This window comes from Serinus canaria, chromosome 5, assembly GCF_022539315.1.
Source record: "Serinus canaria isolate serCan28SL12 chromosome 5, serCan2020, whole genome shotgun sequence".
Taxonomy (NCBI): domain Eukaryota; kingdom Metazoa; phylum Chordata; class Aves; order Passeriformes; family Fringillidae; genus Serinus; species Serinus canaria.
Window position 1 is genome coordinate 17,983,374 of NC_066319.1, and position 20,385 is coordinate 18,003,758.

At 44.0% G+C, this 20,385-nt stretch overlaps 1 protein-coding gene across 9 annotated transcripts in view; it reads right to left on the reverse strand.

Moving 5' to 3' along the window:
- Positions 1-20,385, reverse strand: part of LOC103824085 (USP6 N-terminal-like protein) — an 83,030-nt gene that overhangs the window by 38,076 nt on the left and 24,569 nt on the right. Inside the window, exon 3 of one of the 9 annotated variants that reach the window (XR_007777710.1) lies at positions 11,863-11,955. The exons of the other annotated variants lie outside the window; for them this stretch is intronic. The gene's annotated coding sequence lies outside the window, so the exon portion shown is untranslated. The remainder of the gene's footprint in view (positions 1-11,862; positions 11,956-20,385) is intronic. 9 annotated transcript variants of the gene reach the window in all.

Sequence of the window (20,385 nt, forward strand, 5' to 3'; positions counted from 1 at the left end):
TCCAGCACTGGCAGTTCTCCTTGATACATCCAAACAGCTACACAGTCCAAAGGACAGCAGAGCCCAACACAGAGCTACCACTTACGAAAACCAACATTTTAGTTCTCACCTTCAGCAACTCAGAGAAGCAACACACTAATTCCACAAGTGTGAAATCAAGAGAGCATCCCAAAGCATGACACTCTGCTTGAAGTCAGCAAGCACTGGGCAGAGGAAGCACGGCTCACTTCTGTCATGAGCCACCACTTTAATAACACCACCTCTCTTCCAATCCCCCTCACAAACACCAGCAAATGGACTTTACAACATAATCCTGAACTGTCCTGAGCTGAATTTCCTTATTGTCACCTCTCTAGCACTCAAGACACAATGGCTTGGAGGCTCTAAAGCACAGAAGGCCTCACATCCTTTCAGAGGTGGCCACCATTACAACCAAGCAACCCATTAGATTATATTTTATCTATGTTTTTACCTGGTTCGTTATAATGTGTCTTACACACATTTGCCTCTATTCTCCCAATTTGCACCAAGCTTTTCCAGTATAATTGCAAGCTGTGGTGACAACGATGACAACACTTTGCTGCTAGACTACGGCGATGTCAAGAAACCCAAATACATTGGCCAAGTCTATTAGTTATAGAAATAACTAAAAAGCCATGTATGACTGCAACTATATGCTATCCACCCCCTCAACATGAGCAGCACTACCAAGAAATAAAACCTCTCTTAACCCTCTCCCTACTATCCCTCTTCCTTTGCTCCCAGTACTTACACCCCCCGCTCTCATTCTCACACAAGTTTCTGGTGCTGTTCCTTGGCGCTCTTCTCCCCAAGGATGGAGCTGGGAGGAGATAAACAGGAGGGCTGATAGAGCTTTGGTCTCCTCCCTGCTTATGCTCAGTAAGCCCAGCCTTGGTGCTTCTGCACAGCTCAGCTGTTGCAAAGTCAGAAGATGCAGCTTTAGACTAAACCCTCCGACCAGAGCAGTGAGTCTATAAGCAATTCTTTGTCAGCTTCTATTTTTAGACCTCACAGGGAATAAAAGAGCACCCAAACATTTTTTAAACTCTTTTTACTGTAAGCTCATCTTCTAGAGATAACAATAGCCAAAAAAAAAAAAAAAAAACAAACCCCAGACAAAGGACTGCACAAAAATCAAAGATGCTTGAGTTATTTTTTAAAGCATCATTATTTAAATGATTTTTCATTTGAAAAAAATAAACAAACTGAAGAATGCAAAGGTCCACATGCTTCTTCTGGGAATTGAAGAATTGAAGATTAATTTTCTCTCTGCATTCCCTACTTTTTTTATTCCAGTATCTACAAAAAGGGAAAAAAAGAAAAAGCCGGGGGGGGGAATCTCTTTTTTTCAGGTGATGCACTGACCTGGAAGGGAACGATATCAACAGAGAGCTTAGTAACAGGCTTCTTCTGTTTGCTTAAGACTGGAAAAGCAGTTTGCATTTCTTTAACCATAAACTAAATGAAGCTATAATTATGGCCATTCTCCACTTGGACATGCATTCCTCCTAAAACTCTGTATTTTATTCTTTATGGTACATGTAGTAACACTACAGGACATGCTACTCTTCCCTTGTCATTCTTGCCTCCAGCTATACTTGGCAATTTTGAGTAAGCTAAAGGCTCCTTTTGCTATTTAAAACTTTCCCTGGTTCTGGCATGGCAGGGCACAGTCAGCTAGAGGCCACCTACCCCAAACATGTGCCCAAAGCAGCAGGGTGAGGACACGTGTCCTGGCTGATACCCAAGATGTCACCCTGGGCACTGTGGAGCCAGTGATGTTCCCTAGCCAAAACCAAAGGAACAAGGATACAAACATAACTTACCATGCTGCCAGCACCCTGTGCTCTCTTTGGCACAGACATGCAGCATCTTTTTTTAAACACATACAAGGAAATGACAAATGTAGCGTTATATAAAGTTGCTGGTACAGCCAATGAAATTAAAGAGTAGGAATTTAAAACTCCACTAACAAGATGCAGCTTTTCTGTGAAAAACTTGTCCAAAATAATTATTGAGGCAAATGACTTGTATGCTGCAGATATATAAACTGAGTTGAAGTGAGACCTATGCTGACTCTGTGTGTCTTAAACTGCTTTTCAGAGCCTCTGACTTCACCTCTTTTTCAGGAGAGAGGGATCTTCAGCCACTAGCCTGACCCCAACTAATGCCCAGCCCCTAGGAACCACCCTCATTCCTTCAGTCACTTTAATGAGTTTAATCAGCTCACACTGCCTCCAAATACAGAACCCTTGCAGGAAATTATTTGTCTTTGGCAGCTTCTGCAGAGGACACTCCCTGACCATTTTACTGGCAGTATCCTGGACTTGCATTACCTTCAAACAGCATCTCCAGATGCTAATGCATGAGCTTTTGTTAACTTGTTTTCTTCTATCAAAGAAGCAAATCCAGTAATAGAAAACTTGAGGGAAACAAGAAGTATTTGATCCAACACTGGAAAGTACTGAGAAAACGTCTCCCAAAGCCTTTTTTAACAGCCTTGGAACTAAATGCAGGACAGCATTACGATACATAATTTTTTAAGTCGTATGGAATTCTTTTAATTACAACATAACTTTTTGCTTTCTTTTTGCTGGTTGTTAACTCCCAAAATCACCCCAACTTAAAGAAATGCAGGATTTTTTTTTTTTTTTGCATGTGTGTACAAACTCAACATTTCATTAAAACCATAGAATCATGTGGGTAAAATGTTGTGGGTTGCAAGGGACCTTGGAGATCCTTTAACTCCCAACTCCCATGCTAAGGACAGAGTGCCATTAACTAGAGCAGGTTGCTTAGGGCCCCATCTGGCCTGGGCTTGAACACTTTCAGGGACAGGGCATCCACAAACTTTCTGGGCAACCTGTTCCAGTGCCTCACCATTCCCTGAGTAAAGAATTTCTTCCTAACATTTAATCTCTCTTCTTTTAGTCTGAAATGATTCACCCTTGTCCTATCCATATGTGCCTGTGTAAAAAGTCACTCTCCCTCTTTTTTTCTATGCCCTCTTTCAGTATTGAAAGGTCCTCTAAGATATCCCTGAAACCTTCTCTTTTCTGAGCTGAAGAACCCCAGTTCTCTCTACCTATTCTCACAGGAAAGGTACTCCAGCCCTCTGATCATCTCTGTGGCCCTCCTCTGTACCTACTCTAATAGGTCCATCACTTTTTCATGCTGACAATTCCAGAGCTGGACACAACACTCCAGGTGGGGTCTCACAAGGGCAGAGTAGAGCAGGAGAACCCCCTCCCTCATCCTGCTTTGGATGCAGCCCAGGATGCTTTGACTTCCTGATCTTTGAGCATACACTGTTGGCTCATGAAGAGCCTGCTCCAAGACAGAATCCTGAGGGACACCACTTGTCACTGGCCTCCAACTGGACATAGAGCCACTGACCATAACTCTGACTACCTCCAGCCAGCCAATTTCTTTTCTACCCAGCAGTCCACCCTTCAAATCCATATCACTCCACTTTAGAGATGAGGGTGTCATATAAGACCAAGTCAAAGGCCTTACAGACCTCTAGGCAGATGACACCAGTTGGTCTTCTTCCCTTGTAGAGTGTTGCAGTCACTCCACCAGAGAATGCCACCAGGGTGGTCAGGCACTATGTGCCCCATAGTGAAGCCGTGCTGGCTGTGTCAGATCACCTCCTCATCTTTTGCACGTGCCTCAGCACTGCCTCCATGAGGACCTGTTCCATGATCTTTCCAGCCACAGAGGTGAGGCTCACTGATTTGTAGTTACCAGGGTCCCCCTTTCTACCCTTCTTAAAAACAGATGTGATGCTTCCCTTTGTTCCAGTCATCAGGGACTTCATCTGACGACTGTGGATTTTCAAAAATGATGGAAAATGACTGGCCAACCACATCACCCAGTTTCCTCAGAATTCTGGAATGCACCCCATCAGGCCCCATAGACTTGTGCTTATTCATTTTCACCAGATGGCCTTGAATGTGGCTCTTTGCTTACATTGGAAGGGACTTCACTCCCCCAGTTCCCACCTGAGAGACGTGGAAAGCCTGACTGCCAACAAAGAATGAAGCAAAGAAATTGCTAAGTACGTAAGTCTGATCCAGATCTGTTATTATCAGTTTCCCCTCCTCACAGTGGTTGCCTTCCCTTTGAGGGAATTGTCCACACAAGAAGTCCTCCCCTCTTCTCTTAGAGGAAAACATGTTTATAAAATCCAACCATAGGTAAAGAGGTAATGCAAGATAATACTTTAGCTTATGAAACAGAAAGGGCCATGTAGGATACCCTGTTAAAAGCAGCTTTTCAGATTAAGAGTTAATATGAAAATAAATCAAGGATTCTTGTGATATTGAACAGTGTTGAAACCAACATCTGTCCCATTTGGTCAGGGCTTTAAAACACATCTCACAATTAGTGTGCGTTTGGCTGTTAGCATTTTACTGTGGTTGATATAAAACTAAACCTGCCACAGAGGCTGAAAGACAGACACTGCTTTCCAGACAGGAAAAATTAAATGGTATTGACATTTTGGAGCAAGCCATATTATTTCACTAGCAGTTTCTGTATTTAGGTTATAAGTACAATGAAATGATGCTCAGCGTGGAAGAACACCAGGTGGGTTGGTGCTGGATGCCTGCCCCTGTGGAGCCCAGGATCCAAGGGGATGTACAATTGAGGGAGCCAGGTGACATCAAACCAGTTGCCACCTTTCCATTTCTAGGTTTTCAGAGGCATTCAGCACCTTTGCTCAAACATCCTTGAGAAAGCAATAGAAAGAACTTCAGAAAAGCCTGAGCTCAGAACCACAGTGGATCTATTACCAACATTTACTTTTTTGCATGTCCTCAGCACTTCTGATGTGAATAATGGACAGCAATGGAAGTGGAATAAAAGCAAGTCAAAGGGGACCAGAGCAGGCTCAAGTCTATTATAGAAATACTTGAGAAAATTTTTTCCAGTGAAAGCTGGAGCATGCATGAAGGGAGCAACAGTATGAATTGGAAGAACTAAAAAATTCCCAAAACCTTTTCTTGGATGAGATAAAAAGCAGAGGGGAAAGTTTAAAAAGCAGAGGGAGAAGTTTAAGTACATGAGAGCTTGTGACCATTACATAAAGACAAGCATTTGGTATGATGGAGGCCCATGCAAGGCTGTCCAGAAAAGCAGCACAAGATGCTGTTCTCTCCAGGAAACAAACAAACACAATTCAACTATCACCTGCAATTCAAGATGCAGCTCTACTTAGCTGAAAACAAGCTCAGCTGAAGAAGAAAAAAAAAAAAGGTACTTTGAACTTGAAAGGTGCATTTACCTTAAAAATGCTTTAACATTTACCCAACAAAGCAACAACTAGTCAGTTCACTTTAAACTGTTCACTTATAAACACAAAAATTTAGTTGACTGCTACAAAAGGCATTTGTAAGCAGGATGATGATTTCCTCAGCAGCTTGGGAAATGAATCTTCCTGTTCCAAGATCAAAACCTGGGAGACCACAATGCATCCTACTGAAGGGCAGCTGGACTCTGCGCTGTGCAAGAAAGCTTGTAAAAGGGAAGTTGCAAATAAATAAGCATCTAAGGACAGTAAAGTGCCTTTTGATAAGAAAGAAACTTTTTTTCCCTAATGCAAAAAATGGGTCCAACACAAAGAATAAAATGCCTACTTGAGCTAGAACATGCCTACAGGCCTTTAGATAAAACTTCCAAATCTAATATTGCATGGGAGCTTTCTGCAATTTTTTTTTAAACAAAGTATCAAGTTCTTCAGCAGGAAGGATCTTTCCAGAGAACAGAGATCAGAGCTGGTTCACACTTTATCATCACTGTCAGTTGAGTACAGGGGCCTCCCTTTAATTTAAAGTGCAGTTGCTTCAATCTTGTCCTGGCTGAATACAAAACAAGGCCTTCATCTCCCTGTTTCCCACTTCACATGTAAGCTTGGACCTAGATTTTCATCTTGGCCACAGGCCTTCCTTTAGCATCTGCTTCACACAGATGCACTGCTGCAGCAAAACAAAAGCCATGCCTTTCCCACTCACTTTAAGCAGCCCTTCCTCAAGGATATCTCCCCTGCTAGAGAAATGTGTGCACTAAATCTCTTTTCCAGCAGTAAAGCCTGTACTGCGTTATAGCTACTACATGTTTCTCCCATTTCCTTCCATTGACAGCAAACAAAAGCCTGTTGCTCACTGTTATCAGAAAATATTTGCTTTCCCATATTGTTTCTGCCCCCTCCTTGCTTCAGAAGAGTTTTTAGCAGAGTAACAGCTCACTCCCAACAATAAGCAGCAGGGGGTGATTTGAAACAGAGGCCCTTCGGAGCCCACCCAGTAAATCCAGCCCAGACCGGTGCAGCCCGCTGCTGCCTTTCCCAGCCGTGCAGCCTCCAGCACCTCCTCCATCCCTTTACAGGTCCTGCAGAGAAGATGATGTTCCAGCAGCATGACTTGAAGAGACAGGGCCCCTTCTGAACCACTGACCTGGCTTCAAGTGGATACCCCTGTTCTCCAGCTTCAAACCATCCCCAGAAGATACTGTGCCCACCCCGAGTAACCGCTGTACTCTAAATATGCTCCTTTGAGAACCTGCTCTTCTCACCACACACTGCACTTCCTTCCTGCCAGATCCCTTATCACATGTTTCATCCCCAAACGACACAGATGAAGCTTCCACTCTTGATGGTGCTGCTCCTTTATTCAGCAACCAAAAGAAACACTGTCACACCAGGCACTAAGCCTGTGGCACTTTTGCTAATGAGTTATGATGAATTAAACCCAGGTGTGACATGAAAACAAGGCACCAGGGTTACAGTTTCCAAAAAAGCACTACTCAGTCACTCTTTATATTTAATCTTTTTTTAGCCAACCAGAGTATCAAATGTCAGGTCCTAAACCTAAGAAGGGCACCAAAAGTCCAAGTATTATTCAGGATATGAAATGCTCAACTCTGGCCACCCAAGCTGACAAGATGCAGACTCATGACTGAAGCCTGCCCATGACCGCCAATGCCAAGCCCAAACAGCTTTCATCCACAAGCAGGGTTCCCTGCAATGAAAGGATTACCCAGATAACCATTTTGTGTCCCAAATTTGATGCAAGGGAAAATGCACAACTGGCACCTACAGGAGCTCAGCACTAGCCCCGCACCATTTCCTGATGAAAGCTCCCAGGAGGCCTTAACTCTGGCCTTCATTTTGGCGTAAGACTCTGCTGAAGACAGATTTCAAAAATATGAGCTTCAAAAAGAGTGAGTAATTTCTTGGTCCAAGAACATGAGAGCAGGGAGAGTGGTGCAGAAAGGTCCACTTTGGCAAGTTTCTGATGCTGAATGATCCATAACCTCTTTCAAGCAAGATCCCCTTTACTGTGGCAAGCCCTGCCCAGCCCCAGAGCAGTGTGGGACTTGCAAGCACCCCACACCACACAGCCCACTCTCCCCAAACAGTGGCCCAGGATGTGCGCTCAGTATTTTGGGGAGCAGCAACCTTTTTCTTTTTCCAGGCTCAAGGCTGGACATGTGGTCTTAACACCTTCAGTAGACTGGGTTGTCATTTGCCTCTGGTCATTAAAAAGGCACCACAGCATAACAGGATTTGCTGGAAAGCAAAATGGCCTCAGCTCATTTTAATTATTAGCAATTAGCAGAAACCACTGATCACTGATCTGGGTTCTGAAAAAACAAATTTATAAACAAGTAAACAACCACTAAAATACCTTCCTCGTCCCTTCAGCCAGATACCTCTCCAGCCCCACCATCAGGTTCTTCCTGGAGCACTTTCCTGATGCCCTCTGAGATGGAGCAGCACATCACAGATGCAGCATAGCCAGACCACTCTTAACTGTCCTTCCTTCAGTTTGCTTACTTTTGTGTGTGTTTATTATTTACCATCAGCTTAATTGCTTTCCTCCCACAATACCACCAGAGTCAAGCCTGGGGAAACACATGACTGCTGTTCCCTTTGGAGAGCCAGACCATTTCCATGGGTAGCAACTGAGATACAGACAACATCAGCAACCCAGCCTGAAAATGCTTCTTTTCTCCTATCTTTCATATCACCTGTCTTTGAGAAACTTTTTCACAGCACCTCTGATGTTCACAAAAACCAAGGATCAGCTCTCTGGTCCCTCAAGACCTGTGCTTGCTTTTCAGTCTGTCAGCAAGAGGAGAGGGGAAGCCCAGCAGCTGCTGGATGAAGAAGAACTTCAGGTTTCACATGGGAATGTATTGGCTCCCTTATCTCAGAGCAACATTTGCAGGTAAATCCCAAGAGACTCCAGACAGTCAGCCACACCCCAAAACCCCAAACCATAAAGACTTTAAATTTCAACTGCCATTTCTTACATCTGCCCTTCCATGGGATTCCTGCACTACAGCATCTCTATCCGGACATCATTCCTCTGTCCAAGATTTCCTCTTTCAGGAAAAGAGGAAATCTTGGACAGAGGAATGATGTTCAAGATAGAGATGCTTGTCCCCTCAATCTTAAACCTTGATCCTGTTTTCAACTGCTTTTAAAAAGCAGGCAGTGTCAGACAGCCGCTACAGCCAGAGGGAAAGCTGAATCCCAAGCCATCTCTCTGACCTGGGAAAGGTCCTTCACAAGGTACACCCAACTCTAACACTGCACCCCTCTTAGGCACCAACATCCATCAGAACACAGATTTCCGTAGTTCTCCTGCCAATGAGCTGCTGCTCCCTTTTCTTCTCCCCCATCTTTGTCTGAAAAAGCTTCTTAAACTCTAAGAAAAGTGTTTAAGAAATGTATTATTAGAAGAAGGTTACAAAACAACAACTTGCGAATAGCCACAGCTAAAAATACCCAATCCCCACACCCCCATCTTTAGAGAAAACATTATCAGATGTCACTTCCCTGTAGTAAAAACATATTTGTTTTTTAATTAAGATTGTATTTTGGACACTGGATTTTTTTCCTTTTTTTGCCAGAGACCACAACAAGAGACCCCAGGAAAGTAACCCCAAAGATCCCACTTTTCTGTGCTACCTGATTGAAAGACTCTCAGAAACTGGCACCTGCAAATTTATATTTTCTTCTAACACCACCTAACTCTGGAAAATAACTTTCTAAAGAGAACAAAATATTTTGGCCACTCATACAATGTTGCAGAGTATTTGTGCAAATGGGTTTATTTTGAGATTTTATTACTTCAGAGTATCAAGAAGGTCAATACGGGAAGGACAACACGTGGAGCAAACAGTGCAGAGCTGGTATCAGAATAGGGCTGCAAACTGCTGCTCATCTAACCCAAATTCTAGACAGGACTGGAAAAATCTGCATTATGGATACATTGAATTAGTAAGTCTACTACTCAAAGTCTCCCAGATCTAAAGAGCAATAGCCATGATGTGTATCAACCTTAGGGCTTATTTCAACAGTAGGATGAGCAGAATCAAGGAAGTCAGTTAAACTCTCTCAGCAGAGACTTTTATACCTTTCCATTGATTAAATAAGCTCTGGTTTACTGATCACACAAAAAATCACCAAGGAGTTACTGCAGGCCAGTAAGAAAACACCTGTGATAACATTTTAACAAACTAAGCACATACAAGGGAAGCCTAGCACACCATAGTATACTTTCTTCTCCAAAGACGTAAATGAAACTCAGGAATAACTTCTCCAGAAGGTCCACAAACCTCATCCACGTCACACTCACTACTTTTTCACCCTTAACAAATATACACCTTTCCCCCACTCAGAAATACTCAAACCAATACTTCTTAAAGAAATCACTCACAAAATAATTTTGACAGTGCATTACTTTGGTGGCCAACTTCTGCTCTGCTGCCCCCCACCCAATGCCTCTTTCCCTCCACCATAAAACAAGCAGTAGATCTCATATCTGCCCATTCCCACTGCTTTCTGCCTGTCCATGCAGCCTTTTTTATCTTCAATTCACCTGCTTCCCTGTTAAAGTTATTTGAAACTGGCCTGATGCAAAATTTGGTAGCAAAGAGACTGAGTGCGCAAGCCTCCTGCTTCCCTTAGAAGTCAAGGTGAATACCCACCAAAGAGCACTGCAAAGGACTAACCTGGAAGTGATGAGTAGGAAGACAGGCCACCACAGCTATATTCTACTGCTAAAACATTTGCTAAAGATGCATCAGTTCGCTGGGGGTGGCCTCCCTGCCCTGTCCCCAAAGGAGGAGGAAGATTGGGGTTATTTTGAGGGACAGCCACTGAACACAACTACAGAAGTGTACTGGGAAACGGGCAGGGCTCAGATTCACAGCCACCACCTCCCTCTGTCCTCTCAGCCTGGAGGAACTTGGAAGACATGCCTTCATGATGTCATTAGTGGGTTGGTGTCTAAATAAAGGAAGCTTTTTATAGAATTTCTCACTGACAAACTTATTCCGGTAAACCCCGATAGCCAAGACGTCAAGCAGAAGGGAAGGAAAAGGGAAAACAACACCCATAGCCTTGTTGGGGCCTGGACAGGTGGGTGGTGTCTCAGGAAAGAAACCCAAACAACCTAAACAAGTTTACTCTCTAATACCTGCTTGTTGGATAAAGAGCACAGGGAAGAGCAGGGCATAATGTAAGGGAGATGTGCTTTTACACCATCTGTCACTAGGACACACAGCCTGCTTTGGCATCGGAGTAGGGGGTTAAAGGATGAAGATGAGGAGAGAGGATAGTGAGAGAAAAAAACTTTGCTGAAAGAGAGTAAATAAAACGTACTTCCGTGTCAGAGGGGTTTTCCAGCTTCGTATTAATCACGTGGCAATTACTGTGCTTCCTAAAAGCAAACTGGGGGGTATCTGCATATTCAGAAGACACTGCAAATACCTTAAGATCAAATCACCAGCAAATACCATTTGCTGGAAGTTCCAAAAAACCAAACAAACGTAAAACCTACCAAATAAAAAAAAAAATCTAATAAAAGGAAAGCAAAGTGTTCACGTATGCCCGCACGTCAACCTCTTCGTAATTCTTCCTCACTTCCACAGCGCTGCGGAGCAGTTCTCCTTCCTCTCCTTTTTCTGCCGTGCATCTTCAGCCGGGCATCCACACGGAGAGCAGTTGCAATAGCCCGGTGACTCATGCTGCAGTAATGTGGGTGGGATCTGCTCCCATGCCCAGCTCCTAAGGACACAACCTTTTATGGTATTTTTAGCGTGGAAGCTGTTGTGGTTTGTAGCACTTTGCCTTTTGTCTTCCAAGAAAAGAGCTCACAGTTCCCCCCGGGGCTTCAAGGATGCAACAGTGGAACTCAGGCAGGTAATGAGCAAGCCAACCCTGGAACTTCCACAACAAGCCACGGATGCTCCAGGATGTCACACCACGGCCAATACGCAGGCTCCCCCGTCCAGGCGGGTCCTTGGGAGGCTGCACCACCCAGCAATCTCCGAAGAGTGGGGCACGTGTGTCATCTGTTCTGTGGACACTTTACTGCAGCCCAACTTTGTAAGTTGTCCCCCCGAGTCCTAACCACCCTGGGGCAATACACTAACGAGCTCATCCTGGCAAGCCATCAGACATTTAGTTTTTACCCTCGATGGGCTGCTGGCATATGAAAAGCTGGCAGGTCCCATCTGTCTTCCCTCAATTAACTTAAGACTACATCTCCCCAGAAAGTAGAAAATAAACTGTAGGGTTTCTACTCCATACAAATGAGGTGAAATGGGGCAAGAGATTACGAGGAGAAGGCAGGCAGGGATGTTACCTTGAAACCAGGTTAAAGGCATCAGGGAGAAGTTCAGTGGCAGAAATGCCACTCTCTGGGCACCAAGTTTGAGGACCACAGCAGATGGGACTCAAACTTGCAAAAGTTAAAAAGGAGACTCAGCTGTGCTCTTTAAAAGCTGAGGGTCACACATGAGATTAAAAGAGTATCCCAACATTACCCCATTGGGCTTGAAAGAGGACTCTGGCTGCAGACATGCAGTGGATTGCTTTACAGGACAACCTTCTGCTTCCCATTGCACCTGATGCATTATCTGCTGTAGAAGAGAAAGGCATGAAAGTTTTTGCATCCCCAATCACAACTCCAAAGAGCTATTGATTTTAGTCCTTTAAAAGTTATTAAATTCAAGAGGAAATTAAATTATAATCTGCACATGCCTAAGAAGCCTAGGAGAAAAGCTAGCAGGATACACAAAAAAGCAGTAACCAAACCTCCTGATACAAGGCCACTGACATTAAAGCTATTATTTTATTTCTTCAGAAACTCCAGTGAGCTTGGAAGGAGTGAGCCTACCAGTCAGGCTAGATCAATGACAGACAACCCATACAGGCAGATTTCACCAAGTGGGAAGCCCCAGTGAAGAGCTGCTCTGGAGTGGCTTCTCAGGTATGAGAGACACAGTGAAGGGGAAGTCTGAGGGACATTTGTGTGGGCAAGCACTGCACAGCCCAAAACATACCTTGGAGGTGAGCCAACAGCAACAGAGAAAAATCCTCCAGCCCTAATGCAAGTTTAAAGGTCTCTCAGTGCACTGCCCTGGGCACAGCAAACCCCAGCATTTGCCAAACAAGATGCCCCACACTAGGGGGACACCAGGGCTCCCTAGACAGACCAAGATGGAATCTTTTGCTCCTCCAGGAGATGAAATATACTTCCAAATTTAGGACGTCTTCCTGGTCTTAGATAACAGATCAAGATTACAGAATTAAAGTTAAAAAAAAAAAAATCACGTGAAAGGCTCCATCCTGTTCAAAGGAATACAATGCTTTTCCTGTGATCTTGCCCTAAATACCACAACATCACACTCGATTACTATTCCATCTTACTCCTAAGTCTTACACAGATAGTTTGGCTATATGAAAGCAAAATGAGCTCTGCCTTCCCTCATTTCTCATTAAACTGCTAACTACACAGTAGCTGTGTAAGAGGCAGGCCAAGTCACTTAATTTTCATTACCCTTTACTTGGACCAACATTATGAAATTGGAGTGGGAAAAAAAAAACAGGAAAGAAAAAAAGAATGGAACAAAATAACCAGCTTATACCTCCTACAGACAGAAAAGGAACATATCCAAGCCTGAACTGAGGTTTACATATCCCACACTAGACAGACCTCTCTGTACTAAGCCTTTAGTTATCAAAACCTACCATCTGCACTCCTGAGAAAGCCAGGAAAAGGAAGAAATGCCAGTCTGCCCCTACATGCTCAATTCTGCAGTTGCTGCAGGCAACCTGCTGCTGCTCTGACCTTGGTGTGCTGGCAGACCCCAGGGACCCTACCCTGTGAGACCACCTGCCAACCCCCACCTCCAGCTGTGCACTACACCCGCATTTAACATAGTTTTTGTACCTTGGCCAACAAACAAAAAAGTTTTTCCAGCCAGCAGGTTCTCTGTAAACCTAAAAGCATTGGATGCTGATTCTTACAGAGCAACAACTTCCCTTAATGCAGTAGCCAAGTGGTGCCAGCACAGGCTGGACATGAATGCCCAGGTACTTGGATGCATCCAGACTTTGCAGCTGATTGTATCTTCAAAGGAACAAGACCAGCCTGCAGCCCTCTCTTCCTCCAGCAGGTGCCCCAGTGACCATCCTGCCATACACCTCCAGAGCTGGAATGCAGCCCCCCTTTGGAGCAAACCAGACTGTGGCTGGCTGGGATAGCTGTAGGAAGGGATTGATGCATTTCTCCCTCTCTCCATGGGGAAAGGACTCCCTTTAACAGCAGGCTGCAGAGGATGTGAGGCAGATGTGCCTTTCCAGGGGAAGAAGCACAGACTTAAAGCATCACTTAGTGGGACATTGCAACCCTGGCTCCACTGAAATCAATGTGAATGCTGCTAATGAATTGACAATGCAACTTAAATTTCCACTGCTTTCACACAAGGCCCATCTGAACTAACCTGTAGTGTTTGCTGAAAAAGCTGAGCTTTACCAAGCTTCAGTTCCTTATGAGTTTTCCATGCTCATCTCACTTTCCCCTCTCAGATTTGCAGATGGGTTTAAGCACAGCAGCTCCTGCTCTGGACTCTTCTGAAAGCAGTTTGCATCATCAGGGTTGAGTTTATTGTAATGACTGCAGGAACCCATGCAGGAGAAAAAAAAGTAATTCAAGAAATTACATCCTTCACAGGATCTGCAGATGACACGTTCCCCTCAGCAGTACCTAAACTGTTTAAAGGACAGTAGGAGACTCCCAGGAGGAGATGTAGATAGTGTCATCACAGCTAGGTAAAAAGAAGGAGCCAATGAATCATGACACAGGTAGCATTTAAAACAGACCACCCACTGTTTTACAGGAAGGGAGGAGGTGGGGGGAGGTGAAACCCAACCAAAAGAAGCATCCCACTGTGTGCAGACTTCCCAACCTATTATCTTCACCAGTCCTTAGCAGGGCCACAGCCTTCAGCTAAGGATCTGCTTAGCTGGAACTAGCCAGCAAATTATATAGTAACTGGAGGCTTTAAAATCTTAGCAGGAAAATGCAATAAAAATAAATAAAAATCAACTGGGCAAGTTCTGTCTGACAACTCATTTTTTCCCCCTATCCAATATATTGCCATGTGGAGAGATGTGACATTAATCAACCCTTCTTGGCAGCACAAGACAAGCCAGGATGCATCACTGCTCCACTACATGAGGAACACCCTCATGTTGTTTCCTCATGGGGAAAGGCTCTGTCTACCCAGCGGGAGCCAATGCAATTCCTACACAAAGCCTGTAAGTACATTTAAAGCTCAAAAGTAATCTGAAACGGGTCCATTCTCCCCTCCAACTCCATAAATACAATCCAAATTGGGTCATCTTCTAACAATAAATGAATGATACTCACTTAAGGCTCTGCTACACTGCTGACACAATCTAGGTCCTTTCATTCTCCTTGTACTGCAAGTACTAAAGATGCTTTTGTACATCCTCTAAAGTACTCCATTTAAAAAACCATGGTAACTAGGGCACCACATTCAGCTGCTCTTGGAAAGAAAAGCCATTCCCCCTTCCCTCTCAATAGGCTCTTAGAAGGCTTGGATAGCAAAATATTGCCTAATCCAAACTCAGCTCCACCAGGATGGCTGGAGTTGGATGCTGGGCATAGGGGTGAGCACAACTACCGGGCAGCACTGGGGTCTGTGATGTGACAAACACCAGTCACTGTATTTGAGACAAACACAGTCAATGTCCCCACATGCAATGAGAGCCATTACCTGTGTCCTGCATCTAAAGAGCACCCAAAAGTCTCATTTTAAGTCATCAACTGTGACAGCACAACTGCAGTATTCAACAAATAAAACATCATATGTTCTTTAAAAGCTACTGGGTGCTCCTAAACATCTCAGGTTCATTTTAAGGGATGACAGGATTATTCCATTTCAGTATTTTAGTATGACAAGGACTACAGGAACCAAGAAGCAAGTTTTTCTGTTATTTTTGCATGGCAGTAAAAGTTTAAGGGGTTTTGGTGCTGCTTTATTTCTTGCTCATTCCAAATGCCTCAGAACTGTGAACTTCGCCGCACTGCAGCTTTTGAAGTTTGCCTGCTGGCACCAGAATCCCCTTCCTTTCTGCAACGGAAACATTCAGAGTTGTGGGCACAGAGATCAGATGGAAAGAGCAAGGCAGCTCCCACTAAAAAAAGCCATTTACTAGGAAAAATATCACCATCCTAAAAAAGGGACATTTGTCTAAAATGGAAGGTCCATTATTTGCATTTTTAAAAAGAAAAACATTCATTAAAAAAAAACCCAAAAGACATGCACTAGCACCAGAAAGTCTAACAACTTTAACATGACCTAACTGTTTCACTATTCCTTATATACAATTTTAGCAGACTTTTTCCAAATCCCACTCATACTCTTATGGAGCCGCATTCCAAGACTTAGGGTTTTAAATATAGAAGCCTTTAACCACAACATCTGCAAAAGTACCTTTAAAAAAAAAAAAAAAACAAACCCAAACCAAAAAACAAAAAGAACCCTTTTCAAGTTCTGTCCTGTTATGGAGGCCATTCCCTAATTGATGCATAGAAGCACTCTGAGCCTCTCTGGAGGAAGCAGCATCAGATTCACAACAACATTGCTGCAGAGGACTTATAACAAAATTCATGTCTGTTTGAAAGAGAAACAAACTTGGGAGAAAACGGGCCGTTTTAAAGAACACATTCTTAAATAGGGAAACTGAGGCATGCAATGATTAGCCAATTCGTCAAACAGCAAAAATGTATTTCTTCTGGCTAACACACTGTCATCTTCGCTAACACAGGCTGTCATGGTGAGAGACGTGAGAGGGTGAACTGAGGACAAGTGCAGCAGTTATCCTTGAATTCCTGACTCTGCTCCTCACACCACCCACTGTTACTTTTCAGGAGGAAAACAGGAGAAAACTTAAAAAGGAAAACGAGACGACAGTGTGGGAAAATGCTCTCAAGCAGCTAGGTCAGCCTAGCTCGTGTGAGACATAGAGCCGTAAAACCAGGTACAGCACACCTGGCTGCCTTGAAAAACATGCAGAGAATGAAGGTGTTTGGAAGCTAAACCACTGTACCCTTATTTCCAAATATAAGTGAATAATATTTTAAAAAGTATTACCTATGAGTCAAAGAGTAAAACCTAAAATAACAAGGGGAGCGCATTAGATGCCCCTATTGTCACATTTCAACATATGCACCAAATAAGTAGGTTTTTCATAGCCAATGTTTAGCATTGTTTTGTTGCTATTTTTCTTGAGACTCCAAGAGCATTCTCCTCCATATGAACCTCACAAGAGGAGGAAAACAAATAGAAAAACCTACCACTCGAGGTATTGCTCTGGTAGGCCTCTGCTCATTTAGACTTCTGAAGGTGGAAATTTTTTATGGGAATTAATGAAGAGAATTACCTCTGGAGCCTGCTGCTCCCTGCCAGCTCTCTCCTGGGATAAGTACAGCAGCTCCTGGCTGCACTCCCTTGTCTGCACTGAGGATGAGGTAGCTGGGAAGTCTGCTCACAGTCAAGTTTATGAATGTTTCAGCAATTGCCTCCTCCTTTGAGTAGCTGCTCAAAAGCGTATCCAAGTCCAGGCCTTCTGCCACACCATCCGGCTGCTCTAACTAATGAGCTGCTCTGTTTGTAAACCATTTCTTGACAGACACTCTGCCACGTGAGCACAGAACGCTCACACAGCCACAGATGTTCCCTGCTCCCAACCTGCTGCAAGGCCTCTCCATCCCCTGCATCTTGGGGGACAGCAGCCCCTTGAATTCAGATTGACAAAGGCTGGCACTCTCTTCCACAGGCTCTGCTCCAGCTGAAAGGCAGAAGATCAGCAGTAAGTTCTCCAACAGCATTTTACTCTGCTTTGCAAAGCCAGACTGTGCCAAGTTTCATCTCACAATGGAAAGGACACACGGGCACAGCAAGCTTTACAAAAGTTTAGCTCCCAGGACCACTGATGCCAGATAGACTGTGGCAAGTCACCTTGTTTAATGTGTAACATCTGTCACCTGTGGTCCAGGCTCTGCTCCCCACTTCAGGGGAAGGATATGTCCATGGCACAAATAAATTTGAACAGCAGAATTTTGGTGTATTGTTGCCACAAGGTTCTTCAGGAAGACAAAAGACCAAAGAAAGCTACTTGCATTTGGAGCAAAAGCCAGAGAAGTCTGAGCATAAGAGAAAAGAGCAACCAAATGCTTTTTGGAGAGCAGATGACAGCTACATTGTTCTGCTGTTATTCCTAAAGAAACACCAATCACATTCGGGTCACAGGTGAAGAACAAATCCTGTGTGCACAGTGAATACAAGTCTCACAGACTGTAGGACCACCAAAAAAGCAGGAGGAGAGGAAATGTCCTGCCAATCCATCAGCATTTGATCAGGCAGGCAGCTATTTCCTCTGCTCAGACTTATCAATTAGTCATCTAAGTGCTTGAGAACCCTGACCATGGACAAAGGCCGTTCTCAATCTGACAGGCACCAGAAGATGGTAAGAGAGTTTCAAGGAAATTTAATTGGAAAGAGAAACCCAGACACACAGGACAGTTTCACCAGAACGAGTTACCACACAGTTTTTACTCTATTGTTGTTGATGCATCTCCAATCCTCCAGCATGGACCAGCACAGAAAAAAACACAAGGCCTAGCAGAGAAGTAGAAATCTGTAGCCTTAACTTCTGGGCTGATCCCTTTCTCACCTCACCTGGAGCAAGAGCTGGCAAAGCTTTCCCATTGCCCCCAAAGTCCATACCAAGCAATATGCACAACACAGAAATCCATAAACATTCAAATACAAATCTTTTCTGAGGGGAGATCAGAAAAACCTACAGACAAAACAGGAAGTTAAGCTGCTGTTAAGTGTACTATCTGTAGTAGAACATGATGATCCATTTGTTGGATGCATCATTATTTCCATCAAGCCGTCTCAAGCAGTGGTGCTCCTGTATAGGAACCTGTGAGCTAGACTTTGGATGTGTTGGATTTTTCTATGTACATGGACATCAGCTCTGGAAAGTTTTAGAAAATGGGGCTGGTTATTTTCTTATCACAGCATTTGGAAAAGTGAAATGAGTTCATTTGTGACTTTCAGTACTTTAAACTAAGTGAATAAATGGAGAGAGCAGCCAACTTCTGTCTTCGTCTAGATGAATTGCTGAGATCATGTCATTAGCTAACCTCACTCTCACTTCATTTTTGGCCGGAGAGACAGACAGGACAAAGTTATAGAATGGCAACACTGATAAATTGCCTAAAGTTTTAGCAAAAAAATAAATGCAAGATGTGCAGCAAAAATGCCTGCTGAGTAATAGCCATGGGGTCATGTGGGCATGTTTCTAAATTCCTTCTCTTCAGTATGTTCAACAACTCTTCCAGCTAGAAACACAGAATGTTTTTGCAACTAAGTCTGACATTACTCCATTTTCCCTTCAATTAGAGGCCAGCTCTAATCCCCTTCAAAGCATCCACAAGGCATTTGCCTGAACTCAGACTCCAGAGTAGCCAGTCAAAGCAGACAGTGGATCATCATGAAATATTAAGCTGTGGGCACCACAAAAAAAAAGTACCTATGTATTGAGGCAAGAAAGAAAACAACCTGCAGGACCTACCCATGTAATACAAACTATGTTAGGAGCAAAGAACAATTCTTCACAGTGAAAGACCATGAGACAGCAGATAAAAAATTTAACCAAAAGGAGGAAATACTTCTTCCAAGTGACCCAGAATTGTGTTGTGGCATGTTCTGCTACTCAGAGCGAGTTAGAGTCTGCAGAGTACCACGGAAACTGCAGGAGGACAACTGGTGCAGCTGTTAAATTTCTCAAGACTCCTCCTTCCCTGAGGATCCACTCTGGGTGTCACCAGGGAAGGATACTGGCCAATCTGGACACCTTGGCTGGAGCCAGTGTGGCAGGTGTTCCGTTCTTGAGCTACCACATACAGGCATTACAGCAGAGGTGGGAAAGGTTTGGTCTCCAGCATTTAAACCCTTTGACCTGGCATCTTAAGAGACTGTCTCTGACAGGGCTCTGAAATACAAGCAGAACAAGAGGGGATCACAGATACTTCCAACTGTTCCTGCAGAGAACATCTTTCCTGGACAGAGGATTCAGAGGGGAAATGTTTTCTCTGATGCAGAGCCCCAAGCAGTGAGATACAGCATGTCCTGTCTTCTCTACAACATGACACTCTGAAACAGAAGCTGCAAGTGTTCAAAGTTCAAAGCTGCAGCTCAGACTCCAAGATGGAGATCCCCTATATGCGACAAAATTTATCCAGCATCTACAACCATCAGCCCATTGGAAAACACACACAACCTCATGATTAACGGGCCACAAACTTTGTAGAGGAAATCTGAGGGCAAGAGGCAACTCCGTTTGCTTGGAAATTCCTGCCACACAGATCACTGCAATCTTAGATGCTGCAACAAGCAGATCATGCTTACAAACCTCTTGCCCCACCAGACACAACTTCCAGGAAGACACAGTAAGATGCCTTCTCTACACCACAGCTTTCCCAGGCACGGCAAACCCTCCCAAAGGCATTAATTGGTAGCTGATGCTGGAAGGCTGTGAAAATCAGTGTACTCACAAGGAACAGGAAGGCAGTGCTGTGCACACTGCTGAACTGAAGGAGCTTTAAGCCACTTTACTCCTGCACTTCTCCTCAGGCAGCTGAAGGACCAGGGCACTATTTTCAAGCTGTTCCTCTGCTTCACTAAATATCTGAGTCAAAACCTGGCACAAACAAACCTGCCATGGTGTCTTTGGGTGTGTTTTGCTTCCAAAACAAAAATATCTTTCATTAACAGTGCAAACATTCACTGCGGGGAGGAAGCAGATCCACTGGACTCTAAGGCTTCTCTGTCTGTCAGAAGATCCATGAACGCAAGGTCCAGGAAACAGGTCAATGGCTCACACAGAGGACACCTCTATCTCCTTGAACCAGGAGCAGATCTAAAACCAGTAACCTGGAGCAGACATTCTTCTCCTTGTGGCAA